The sequence below is a fragment of the Mytilus galloprovincialis genome, chromosome 6 (genome assembly GCF_965363235.1).
Source record: "Mytilus galloprovincialis chromosome 6, xbMytGall1.hap1.1, whole genome shotgun sequence".
NCBI classification, from domain to species: domain Eukaryota; kingdom Metazoa; phylum Mollusca; class Bivalvia; order Mytilida; family Mytilidae; genus Mytilus; species Mytilus galloprovincialis.
In genome coordinates, this window is record NC_134843.1 from 53429242 (window position 1) to 53442018 (window position 12777).

Genomic DNA, 12777 nt, shown 5'->3' on the forward strand with positions numbered 1-12777 from the left:
TATAAGTGTACACAAAAATGAAATCTAGCTCTGGTTTAATTTAATATATACAATTCGATATGAGGAAACTTTATTATCATATCATCTATTATGTTTACAATTGTATAGCGAACATTTAAAAAATGTATTGTTAATTTTACATATATACTGTACATAAAATTATGTGATTTGCCTGAGGGTTTTTCTGCTTTTAGCAATTAGTTTTCGTACTGCTTTGAAATTAACTAATAAAATACTAATGGGAAGCTGTTTATCTATTTTGGTTGTAACAACTATAATGCAGATATTTTTGTTGTGAAAGAAATGAAAATATATCAGGATTAAACAATATTTCAATGAAAATATTCAACTTATTTTTTTTGATTTGTATATCAATTATAATAATAACGTCTACTATGATTTTAGTATGACGTCTTGTGAAAACAATTAACCTTCAGGATTGTGGTTTTCTTTTTTGGCTTAACCCAAAATTTGTATTTCACATGTGCATAGATTGTATTTTGTATTGTATGAAATATGAAGCTGTAACATACATGTGTTTTATCCTGATAAAGCCAAACTTTGAAAACTACCATAAGAAATAACAAAATACAATGCAAATTATTATATTTTCATGTTTTATTAGATCCTTTATGACTGACGTCATATGCGCAGCACTGATTTATTACTTTCCATATCCACCACAATTACAGCAACATTTACTGTTGCCAACACATCTAGAATTCGAACCACTGCAACCCCTTGATCGACAGACCGATCTACAACCATCATGGTTAAAGCCACAGTCAAGTGTTCTAAAACATGATTGTGTTCTAGCTTCTACGTAACCTATAAACATTGAAATACTAGATTAATACAAAAACTTATAAACGTCGTTTGTTTAATGCTGCGTTGGAATGTTTCATTAAAACAAAAATGGTTTACTCTTTGAATTAACTTTAACTAATTTGCATAAATCATATAACAAATCTCCGTGTTTAATGAGTCGACCAGATATCATTATTTTAATAAGATTGTTATACGACATTGCTTAAAACATAATGTTTTCAAACCTTAGGATTCCTAATACTAATAATGACGCACGATATCATGTGTTCTTTCTAGACTTAGTATAGAAATATCAATATAATTACTTTATCAATCCTATTATGGACCCGTGTGGGTTTTTAAATTTCAGAAATAATTACAATGCATTTTGTTATGACAAACAAATAACGATAAATAAAAAAACGACACAATTGAGCACAGGATAGTTGTTGCATGTACATGGTAGAAAAGGTGAATATGGAAAACAATCAATAAATATATATTGATTGTTTCCTTTTGAACATTGTCTAATAATCTTTGAAGATATGGTGTTCAGAGTTGGATACAAAAGAAGCACCAACTGATTAAGTATAAGGGAAGTTGTACACGCAGCAATCAATTGCTTCATATTGAGATTGTCTCTCTGGTATTGTTCACTCCTTCTTTTATTACAACAAGTTCTTGTAGCTATACATTTCATACACAAGAGTTTGTATTGCAAATTAGAAAAAGCTAAAACTTGAGAACATGTTCGTACTGAGTAGAAAAGACTTCTCATAGTATTATTGATTTAAAAATCCCAACCTCGACGAACATAATTAAATAGTTAAAAAAGGATAATAAATGTATATTACCTGCTAAGCATAATGCTAAGACAACTGTTAAAACCAATAATTTCATTTTCTTTCCTAAAAGTAAAATTTTGAGTTATAATTTTAAGAGGCTTTTAAACCATAATGTTAATGATCCAGATTGTTTTAATTCAAAATACTTTGTTACAAATAAAGCCTGCTATAGGACAAACAAAACATACACATAACGTGTGCAATTAAACGATCACAAGTTGCTTAATTTTCTGACGTCAGACACGCAAATCAATGAATGTGTTTGTAGATAGATGTTTTTGTGTTCTGTTAAATTGTCACTTTTAAAATTGTTACACTATGATGACTGCTGTACCCATATTTTGACTATTTCATTTATTGTGTGTGTTTAGTTAACGCATCATTGTAAATATAACGGAATTTGATGATACTGTCATCAAAGTGATAGGGTTAGCGCTATAAAACCAGATTTAATCCACCATTTTCTACATTTGAAAATGCCTGTACCAAATTAGGAATATGACAGTTCTTGTCTTTTCGTTTTTGATGTGCTTTGTTATTTGATTTTGCCATGCGATTATGGACTTTCCAAATTGATTTTCCTCTAAGTTCAGTATTTTTGTGATTTTACTTTTTACTCTGTCGGATACATATTTTGTATAAAAATAAGGAGATGTGGTATGAATGTCAATGAATCAATTATTCACTAGAAATAAAATGAAATTGATAAGCAATTATAGCAATGTATAGGCAACCTTATATTTGTTTGCCAGTTGAATATTTTATTATATATTCTGTGGTCCAAATTGCCATTTGAAATTATTATTCAAAGTGTAATATATGGTACTATGTAGTTGGTCAGTTTGCTGTGTTATACAATCAACAGATACAACATATGATGATTACAATATAGAACGGTGAATCTAGCTATCAAAGTTAGCAGTTTAAGGTAGATCATAAGTAAATCTTTTTTGAGACAGAATTTTCTTATACTTAGCCAGAATGAAGATTTTAATATGCTCTTTTCAAAAATATAATAAAAAGTAGGGGTCACCGTGCTATTTTTCAAGCTATGAGTTGTTGAAAATTGCCTAAATTTGGTTAGATTGTTCATGGAAAAACACAATTGTGTGCATAAAAAATAATCTATGAGATAGAATTTTGAAATAAATTGTGAAAAGATAGGTTTTGTCATATGTTTTAAGAAAATAAAAAGAAAAAATGGTGTCACCGAACTTGTTTTCTTGCTACAAGTTAAAAGAAAAAAATTCCCTATCTGTCCAGTATAAATTTTTTACTGAAAGAGTTATCTTCCCTGAAATGGCTCATTTGAAAAAAATGATTCAAAAAGCAAAATAAAATGATATTTGGTTAATTATTTTGAATTATACAATAAATTGCCGAGTTTTCTTTATATTTATTAAACAGTCTTACCGTCAAATTGCAAATCTGTCCAAATTTGCAGATTTAGGCAAATAACTAGACCGATTTTTTACTGTGATTGTTCCATCCAAGATGGCGGTATACCATGAATCTACCTTAAGTGATTAAGATTTTAACACAATGTTGACTACTGTACTTCTACTTGCTTAACCCTTTTCTGTCTGTTTGTTTTGTGTTCATACACCGTTTTTGTATATAATGGAATTTGATGCGACTGTCATACAAATAAAAAGTTTAAAAACCTATAAAACCAAGTTTAATCAGCTGTTTTCTACATATGAAAATGTCTAAACAAAGTCAGGAATAGTACAGTGGTTATCCATTCGTTTGATGTGTTTGAGCTTTTGATTTTGCCATTTGATTGGGGAATTCCGTTTTGAATTTTCTTTGAAGTCCAGTATTTTTATGATTTTACTTTTTACAATCTAAAAGCTCTATTAACTCTTCACTTCTTAATCAAGGTTCCTCCTTCCGTAGTATCATCATATCATTTGTCTATGAATATTATGTGGTACAAAATCCTTTAGTCATGATCAATACACTTAAATATTTCTGCATATTTTACATGTTAATATGTTTGGATGACCAACACATTAGGCGTGGTCATTTGAAAACTTGCAAATTACAGTATTTTAAAAAGAAATTAAAAGTTATCTTGCAGCAGGCCATCTGTGGATTCAGTTAGGAGTTGTTGCTAGGGGTCTTGACATACAGAGAGCATATCAAAAAGATAAACACCCTTTCCTCTTTAGGAGGTATTAATTAATATTTGTTAGACTTACTTGTGACTACTCCTGATCTGTGTGTACATGTGCCTTTAGAAGACGTGCCTTTTTATACAGATATTTAATTAAAGTCCAACCTGTTACATTTGATCTCTACTGATATGAACATGCACAACGGTCAAGTTTGGACAGTAGTAGCAGCTGTGTCTATTTCTGATATTTGAAATGGTAATAAGGTACATATTTTTTCGACGGAAGAGCTTTCAATCATGTCTAAATGGCCTCAGTTTCATGGTTTAAATCATATAACATCTCTTTAGATATTTTGCACCAAAGTATGTGCACACGAAACTGTATCTAAAGCGGATATAAAACTATGTCCATCAAAAATAAGCTTTTTTAATTGTCGAAGCATTTACAAATAGATTGCGAAATATTTTAGATACAAAATAATGTATTGATTCTGAGACAACACTTGTAGTTCTAAGTAATTTAGAATACCTACAAATTAAGTTGCATTAATTTCAACAGTTTGCTTAAAAAAAATTACAGTACCTGTTTTTGTATGATTATATTATTAAATTAACAAACACAAAGCATTTGATGTTTGCTTGATTGTATTGACATGTATAAGCTTACACAATCTAATTGATGAATTATATTTTCCTACGTTGATTCATCTCCTAGCTGAGCAAACATTCGGATTAAAATGGTTCATATTTCAAAAAAAAATTGAACTGTGTATTAGTAAGAGAATATTTGAGCATGTACATGTAGTACCAATATCCTCATTGGTCAATATGTTCTTGCATTCAGTTGATGTCAAGTTATAGATAGCAACACAAAGCCGTTTAAGAATCTGAAGGAATATTGGTTGTGATCGTACACAAAAATGATATTTTCGTAACATGTACGTAACTGGTTGTATGTCAATTGTTTAAGAATTTGTTAACTAATGATGGTGTTCGCTTTTGAAAATATTACACAGAATAAATTAGATTTTTATAACCATCAATTTAAACTATAATAAAGGCATGTAACCTTTGTTAAAATAAAGTATTTGTAAATTTTATTCAATATATTTGATCAAGTATTTTGAATTTTGAATGCAGTTCTAATAAACATGATACATACATTTATTATGTTGGTTATTGTTGAATATTTATATCATCATGCAAAATTAAGAAGTATATAGAACCAATGAAGAAGAACAGTGAAAGTTCTAGGTCACATTGAAAAAAGATACCACCATAATGCAATTAAGCATTTCATTTTTCAAATGTGGTCACTACAATCCTCAGCATGAGCAACGAGGCTCTTACCAAACGTGGAGATGTATCTGCTTACCATTCCGAAACAACTTAGATCACTCCCAGTTGTTTGTGGGGTTCCCATTTCAACACTCTTTAACTTTTGATGTTGTGTGTATGTCCTGTTGTATGTCAGTTGGACTTTTTGTTTTTTAACCATGGCGTTTTCTGTTTATTTGATTGATGAGATTGTATGACTGTTTGGGATATTTCACTTCTCTCCTTCATTGGTTCTTCATATTCAACAATAACCAAAATAATAAATTCATTCATAAGAACTGTCTTCAAAATGCTTCAACAAATATATTGAATCAAATTTACATATTAATGAATTTAGCTCGATCACATCTCTTCCGCGAAAAGTAATAGTGTACATTAATAAATGACAATATTAAGCAAATATTTGGTATATTATAACATGCATTTAGAAAGTAAATCTTAAGACAATGACAGACCAGCATTTACTGCATACAGATATTGGTTATGAATTCAGTAGGGAAAGAAAATATATTTGAAAAACAAGGATTACAATGTAGTTTAAAAGTGTGTTTTTCAATATTGCATTACGTGTGGTCGACGAAAACGCTGCACGTATTTACAATCTTTAAAACTTGCAACTGCTCATCTATTTTATTGTTAGCTATCTTTTATATTTCCTTTGTTACATTTCTATGAAAAACAAAAAAAATCAAATTAACATTTCTTTGCAGTGTTGATATAGTCTTGTGATTTTTTATGTGAATAACAAAAAACGGTAACACTATATCTTTAGCATGATATAAAAGTGTATTACTTTTCAACTTCGTACTTTATTTGGCCTTTAAACATTTTTGGATTCGATCGTCACTGATGAGTCTATTGTAGACGAAACGCGCGTCTGACGTATATATAACATTTTAATCCTGGTATCTATGATGAGTTTATTTACTTGTTACATTGTTTTTAAACTTATACTAGAAGTTACCAACACTATTCAACAGCACCGTAACCCTACAACAACCTTATTTTAGTCAAATTGCTTATAAATATGTCCAATGTATGACAACAGAAACACATGATATCGACCGTAATACTGGAAATATAATTAATATGAAAATTATTATTTGAATTAAACTGTCATCATTAATGACACGACATTCGAATCATCATAAAATAAAAATCTAACATAATCATACAATTATCCGAAGGCCTGAATAAGTTTACATTAGTGGTCTTTTATAAGCAAACTTTCGATAGGCCAATGGCAAGTCATGTTATACAACATACAACAGGTGTTCCCATATGAAAGGTAGTACTACAATAACAATAAAATTAATTATTTTTTAATTTTTTAATTCATATTACTGCAAGTATTTGCTGGTTCAAAGATAAAACTTATTTGTTTAAAAAAATTATAATAGAAAAGTGCGAAATCATATAACACTGAATATTTAAACCAAAGTTTGTGATAAATATATCAATAATAAACGACTTAAATTGATATAGATGAAGAACTAAATAGATCAATGACTATGCACAGAACGAATTCAAATGCATACTCGATTTTTCTTCTCACGACGTATCTCAGTATACACTAACATGGAATGATTTTATAATCAATTTTGTTGAAATGCATCATTTTGAAATTACGTAATTTTTTAAAATCAGAATGGACGCTGACCTGTCCAAAATTTAATACATGTATTGAAATACAAAACGTCATACCTCTTTATGTTCACATGGAAGAGTATATGTGGAATATATCATTTAAAAAATTGACATTATGTCCAGACGTTGAAACTTAAAAGACATTAAATCGAAGGGACACCTCTTTTATATATGTTTGTTTACTAACAGGGCCCATCCTTATGATTACTATCATTAATTGTGCATTCGAATGTTCATAAAAACAAGAATGTATATCCTGAGTTTGTTGTATCTGTGCAGTGAGAGAAATTCTGTTTTTTTGTTTTCTTATATATACAATGCGCCATTGATATTAAAACGCATTATTATATAAATGCACAATTAGCTATTACATGTACCAGGCTTACCATTTAAAACGTCAGACGCGCGTTTCGTCTACATAAAACTCATTTCTGACGCTCAGACCAGTTATAAAGCCAAACAAGTACAACATGTACAAAGTTGAAAAGTATTGAGAACCAACAATTAAATGTAAATACCAACTACTTAAAGGTCTGTACATATAATGAACAGATATATTCATTGCTATTTGAGAGCAAGCAAATTGTCTTAACTTTTAATGAAAAACGCAGTTTAACGAAGATATTGAACTCAAATTGCAAAATGAAAGCTCAAACACATCAAACAAATGGAGAACTAACTGCCATGTTCCTAACTTGATACATGCACTTTCTTATGTAAAAATGATAGATTAAATCTTGTTTTATAGCTGGCTAAACCTCCCACTTTTATGACAGTCGTATACAATTTCATTATATGGAAAAAAACATGTGAACAAAACAGGCAGACATAATAGGTCAAATGTTAAAATAGGGATAGAACAGTAAACAGTATGATACACTCTTAATAACTCTTAAACAAACAAGTATATTAACCAAGACAAACAAAAAAGGCATGACGACGAAGGCTTAAACTGACTTATAATATATTATTCACGTTTTAAGAGCTGTTTTGACTTTTTCCAAATAACATTTTTTAACTAGTGATACATATGGTATGAGGTTTGCTTTCCTTTAAAAACCAAACAACGATCTGTAGTTCTTGACAACCTAGCCCGTTGGTCTATTGTGGATAGTTGTGACATTGACACTCGTACGACATCTCTTCATTTTATGTATTCTACATATTTAAAGACTTAATCCTTACGTTAGGTCTTGGTGCTGCCTAGGAAGATCGAATAATTTCGAAAATGAGATATTTGATAGGTTTATTTTTTATATTTGAGTATAATTTAATTTTGGATGTAACGCGTCTTCTGATTGGCTGACGTTATTTTGTTATGAGCCCATAGACATGATTTAGTCATGTGACCGTGACGTCATCAACGTTTTTTCATGGTTTTCTACGGTTTAAAATGGAATTTAGAATTAAATTATAAGAAATGACTGTAATATTTTTTCTGTCTATTCGAAATAACATAAAAAAATGTGGTGCACACTGTTAAATAACCCGCTACGCGCGTTATTCAGTGTGCACCAAATTTTTTATGTTATTTCTTCATAGACAGAAAAAATACTACAGTCATTCCTTAAATGAATTTGATAAACATCCTTCGTTTTTTTATAATTAACAATGATCAAAGAAGAAGATATAACTGATTAACTTCATAATACGAACTGACATGAACGATTATAAAAAATATTCCACAATCCTGTTGTTAGTGTTCTTAATTATGAAGAGATTGTTTGTCTGCAAACACAAATAGCAGATGGTGTTTTTGTATTGCTTATTATCCACCATTAGCGTAATAATAATAACTGTCACAAATATAGATGGTAGCATTTATAAGATATTCTATTAAAACATATTTAAAATCTTAAACCACGTTGTAAATAGCCCGAATGAGTTCTTAGAAATTGTATTAACGCTGGAAGTGAACGAACAACATAGACTTTTCGTCTAGACTCTAGCCGCTTCTGTACTGGCTGTCTTACATATGAGTCCGTATCATAGTTGTTGACAGGCATGCCCAGCGTGTTTTCTTGTGAAAGACGAAAAACGCCATCATAATTCCTTTTCCCTAGTGCTCTGTTGATGAAAGGTTTGAAAGTCCATATGCTATCCTTTTTTGTGTATATAACTTGGTCATTTAGAAATGATTCATTGCTTGTATCAGCAGCCATGAAGATAAAAAATCTACAAAACAAGTAATATGATAGGTATAAAAGAATTGATTAGACGTAGTGGATTCGTAAACGATAATCAACGAGCTACATTAGTCGCAAGTTGATTATCGTTTCCGAAACCATTTCTTCTTATCCATTCTCTAGCTTAAACCATTGCTGGTAAAATTGTCTTTTTTGTTTAGACAATACATCGACGGAGTTTCATAACAATAATTTCATATTTTATTCTTTTATTCAATAATGACTGGAAATGTTTATATGCACACCGTTAACATCTATATTATGAGATTTGACTAATTAATATGTTTAATATAACTGAAGGATGTACTAAGTTGAAATTAAAAAAATAAGAATTAAAAATCGACACTTTATGTCGGAAGAGCATTAGTTATGAAATAAAACAAGCTTAAATTATAAATAGGTGATGGAGCTCCTTTTCTAGTTATTTGATTTTTGAAATATGACGGGAAAAAACTGATTCTGACTTTTACCTTATTGCATTCGGGTCTCAAGTCAAAAGAAAACAAATCTGTCTAAATTTTGGCTAATGACCTTTTATGAACTTTTAAGTCTTATATAAAAAGATAATAGGTGTTATGGGGCAACATATTTTACCTTCTATTATATGGCAAAACCCAAGGATTCCGAACATCTGATACAAACTCAAAAACCTTACCTAAATACATCCTTAAATGGAGTGTTAGCTCCCATCTGTATCTTAAAATTTCATATTGGTTAAAATTTCATTTAATGTTAAATCACTACAAATTATTTAAAATTGAATAGATTATGGTATTTATGATTCATTTAAAAAGAAATACATTAATATATAGAATTTATTCATCTTGATTTGAAATGATTATAAATTCTAATAACCAAAATTTAGAACTTTTCAAATTTATATTTAAAGTATTTAGTAACCAGCATGTCATAGTTGTAGTCTGAGTGCAGGAGACCATGACTGGAACTAATTGCACATCCATAAGATTAGCGGTAATTGCAAAACATCTACCGTATCATGATGCTCAATCTCATGTTGCTGACCAAAATAAATATAAGTTGTTTAAGGTAGATGGGGTGTCTAAATTATAATCCATAGAATTTTTTGATAATTTGCCAAAATGTAGTATATAACCTGCTTGTTTCAAAACATTAATTAAAAGAATGGGTCACCGGACTTATTTTCACACTACAGGTTGTGCAAAATTGTCAGATTTAGTATAGAATATGCACGGAAAACCCAATTTTCCTCATTAAAACGAAAACTACACCATAGAATTTTTAGATAAAATATGAGAAGATGGCTGCAATATTATTCTTTCAGATAAGAAAAAGAAAAATGGGGGTCACCGAACTCGTTTTCTTGCTACATAATAAAATAGGTAAATTCCTAACGCATTCTATTGTAAAAATAACACAGTCTGAATTATCTGCCCTTGCATTTGAGTTATCTCCCCTTATTTGGCAAAGTTGGAAAAATTGAATCAAACAAAAGCATTCGGTTAATGGTAAAATACAACCATAAATATGATAAAACATTGCATTTTCTATATTATAATGAAAAATCTTTCACATGAATTACCTACTTATCTCAAAATTTGCACATTTTATCAAAGATATAGACCTTGTTTTCTGGTATTTCAAAATCCAAGATGGAGGAAGACACCCTATCTACCTTAAGGTTTTATTTCAACAATTATATAATTGTTTTTGAAACGCTTTACATTTCATTAAGTCTAGATTATTTTAGCGTGGTACGCTTTCCTGAATCCCAAGCAAAATTAATCTTGCTACCAAGTCAAGAATATGACAGTTACTGTTGTTACGAATGTATTCATTAGTTTAAAGCGTTTAAGCTTTTGATTTTGCCATTTGATTAGGGACTGTTCTTTCAGAATATTCATCGGCATTCAGTTTATTTGTGAATTTACTTTTTGCTACCGATGTACAATCATGTTGATTCTATTAACTTATAGGCAAGCTTTTCATAGCCATGATCGGTTAGTCCTATATAAAGAAACTCATAACTGTGATATTATCAGTACAAACTTTAAACCTTGTCCCATTGTAAATTTTTTCTCGACCACAATATTTTTTAGATGTATTATATATTGGGTATTCATATGATGATTTCATTTCTATTTTTTTATTGTTGTGGTTTATATATTACACTTTATAAAAAAAAACCAAAGAAATATTTATTGATAGTATGATAATATTTTCAGACTAAAACAATAAATAAGCATTTGCTTCGATGGAAAGTAAAATTGAAAGTTGATGAACGTTTAACGTGAAAAGTTCAATGGGCATATGCTAGTATATTTAGCAAGGAGATTCCTAGATTCCAAAGGCGAATTACCAATGAAACAGAAATCCTGTTTATTGACATCTATTGATACTTATGCGCTTCAAGAGTATAATTTAAATAGTGATGTATGTCAGTACTCATGGTATAGTGGTATAAAATAATGCATAAATTGAGGACTCTACTGATTGACGATTAAAATACGCGTTTTTGAGTGGATAAATGAATGTTTGTTAAAAGTATGAGTTATAAAATAAGTTATCACAAGTGAACACCTTCTTAAAAAACCATATACAGTAAGAAGAATAGACTGACATCAGAAAAATGGGTTCAATGATGATGATCTTAGTCTCTGACATATTTGATATATAAGTTAATTGTGATAATAGTATTGGAATTTGTTTTTAATAGTTACAGTATTAAAGTGTCATCATAAGACAACAAAACTTTTGACGGTACTACAACTTGTACAATGGAAGAAAGAAATTATGGTGCATCTATTTATGAAATCGGCCTCCACTTAAGCAGATATGAATCTGTATTAGAAGTTATCGGGATCTATGTTAAATGTTTAACTTTTTAAAACTTAATAATCTTCACTATAATCAAATAAAAATTGAAATGGTCCTAGGAACACGATAAAAATAATTTGATCTTTTTTTCTATAAAATATTTTAATTTTCTCTGAGGAATAGTTTAGTTTTGTAGGACGAACGTATTTTGAAACTATTTACTCTATTCCGCTTGGTGATCGTGCAAAAATTATCATATTAACTTACAACTGTAAACATATGGTAATCACGCGGTACACCATTCTCTGAAAACAAATACAAAAATCATATACTACAAATTAACCTCAATGTCCGTATTTGGAATTGGACGCAATAATGATAAAAATATATATACTGTATGACACAATATAAAAGAATGACTAAAGTATTCATAGCAAATTCTAAGTATCCTTTTTGCTAATTTGGGGATTATTATTGATCGAGAATGAACTTCATTTAAATTTGTTACTTTTTTGTTCTGAAAATTTAGTATATTGTAAACAATATAATCTGATTTTAATAAAACTCAATTTAAAATGTTTAAAGTATCAAACTTAAAAAACTTGAAGTTTAAAGGCAATCCAATGTATGTCATTTCAAAACTTAGATAACTTTGAAATTTAAAGGCAGTCCAATGCATGTCATTTCAAAACTTAATAACTTTAAAATAAAGGCAGTCCAATGCATGTCATTTCAAAACTTAATAACTTTAAAATAAAGGCAGTTCAATGTATGTCATTTCAAAACTTCAGTTGTTTAGTGCATGCCAGAGTCTAGAGGCAATATGAAATTAAAAAAAAAAAATATTTTATTGTGGTCTTTTTCTACTTTGCAGCATTTGTATTTATCACTATTTACACGTATAATCATCTAAAAAGTAGTTTATAAGTTCCCAAAACACCTTTGATGGTTATATTTTGGAACCGATGAGGATTTGTGTTACTATCATGTTGGAGGTCGTGAGTTTAAACCCGACAAGGTCAAACCAAAGACTTCAAAA

At 29.4% G+C, this 12777-nt stretch overlaps 2 long non-coding RNA genes across 2 annotated transcripts; both read right to left on the minus strand.

Moving 5' to 3' along the window:
• Window positions 1–591: 591 nt before the first annotated feature.
• Window positions 592–1718, minus strand: LOC143079884 (uncharacterized). Its single transcript, XR_012979522.1, has 2 exons — window positions 1662–1718; window positions 592–828 (listed from the first exon to the last, which is right to left on the minus strand). It is a non-coding gene; the product is annotated as an uncharacterized LOC143079884 (long non-coding RNA).
• Window positions 1719–8558: 6840 nt separating this feature from the next.
• LOC143078189 (uncharacterized) lies at window positions 8559–12045 on the minus strand. The gene is made up of 2 exons (XR_012979097.1): window positions 12006–12045; window positions 8559–8931 (listed from the first exon to the last, which is right to left on the minus strand). It is a non-coding gene; the product is annotated as an uncharacterized LOC143078189 (long non-coding RNA).
• Window positions 12046–12777: the final 732 nt, after the last annotated feature.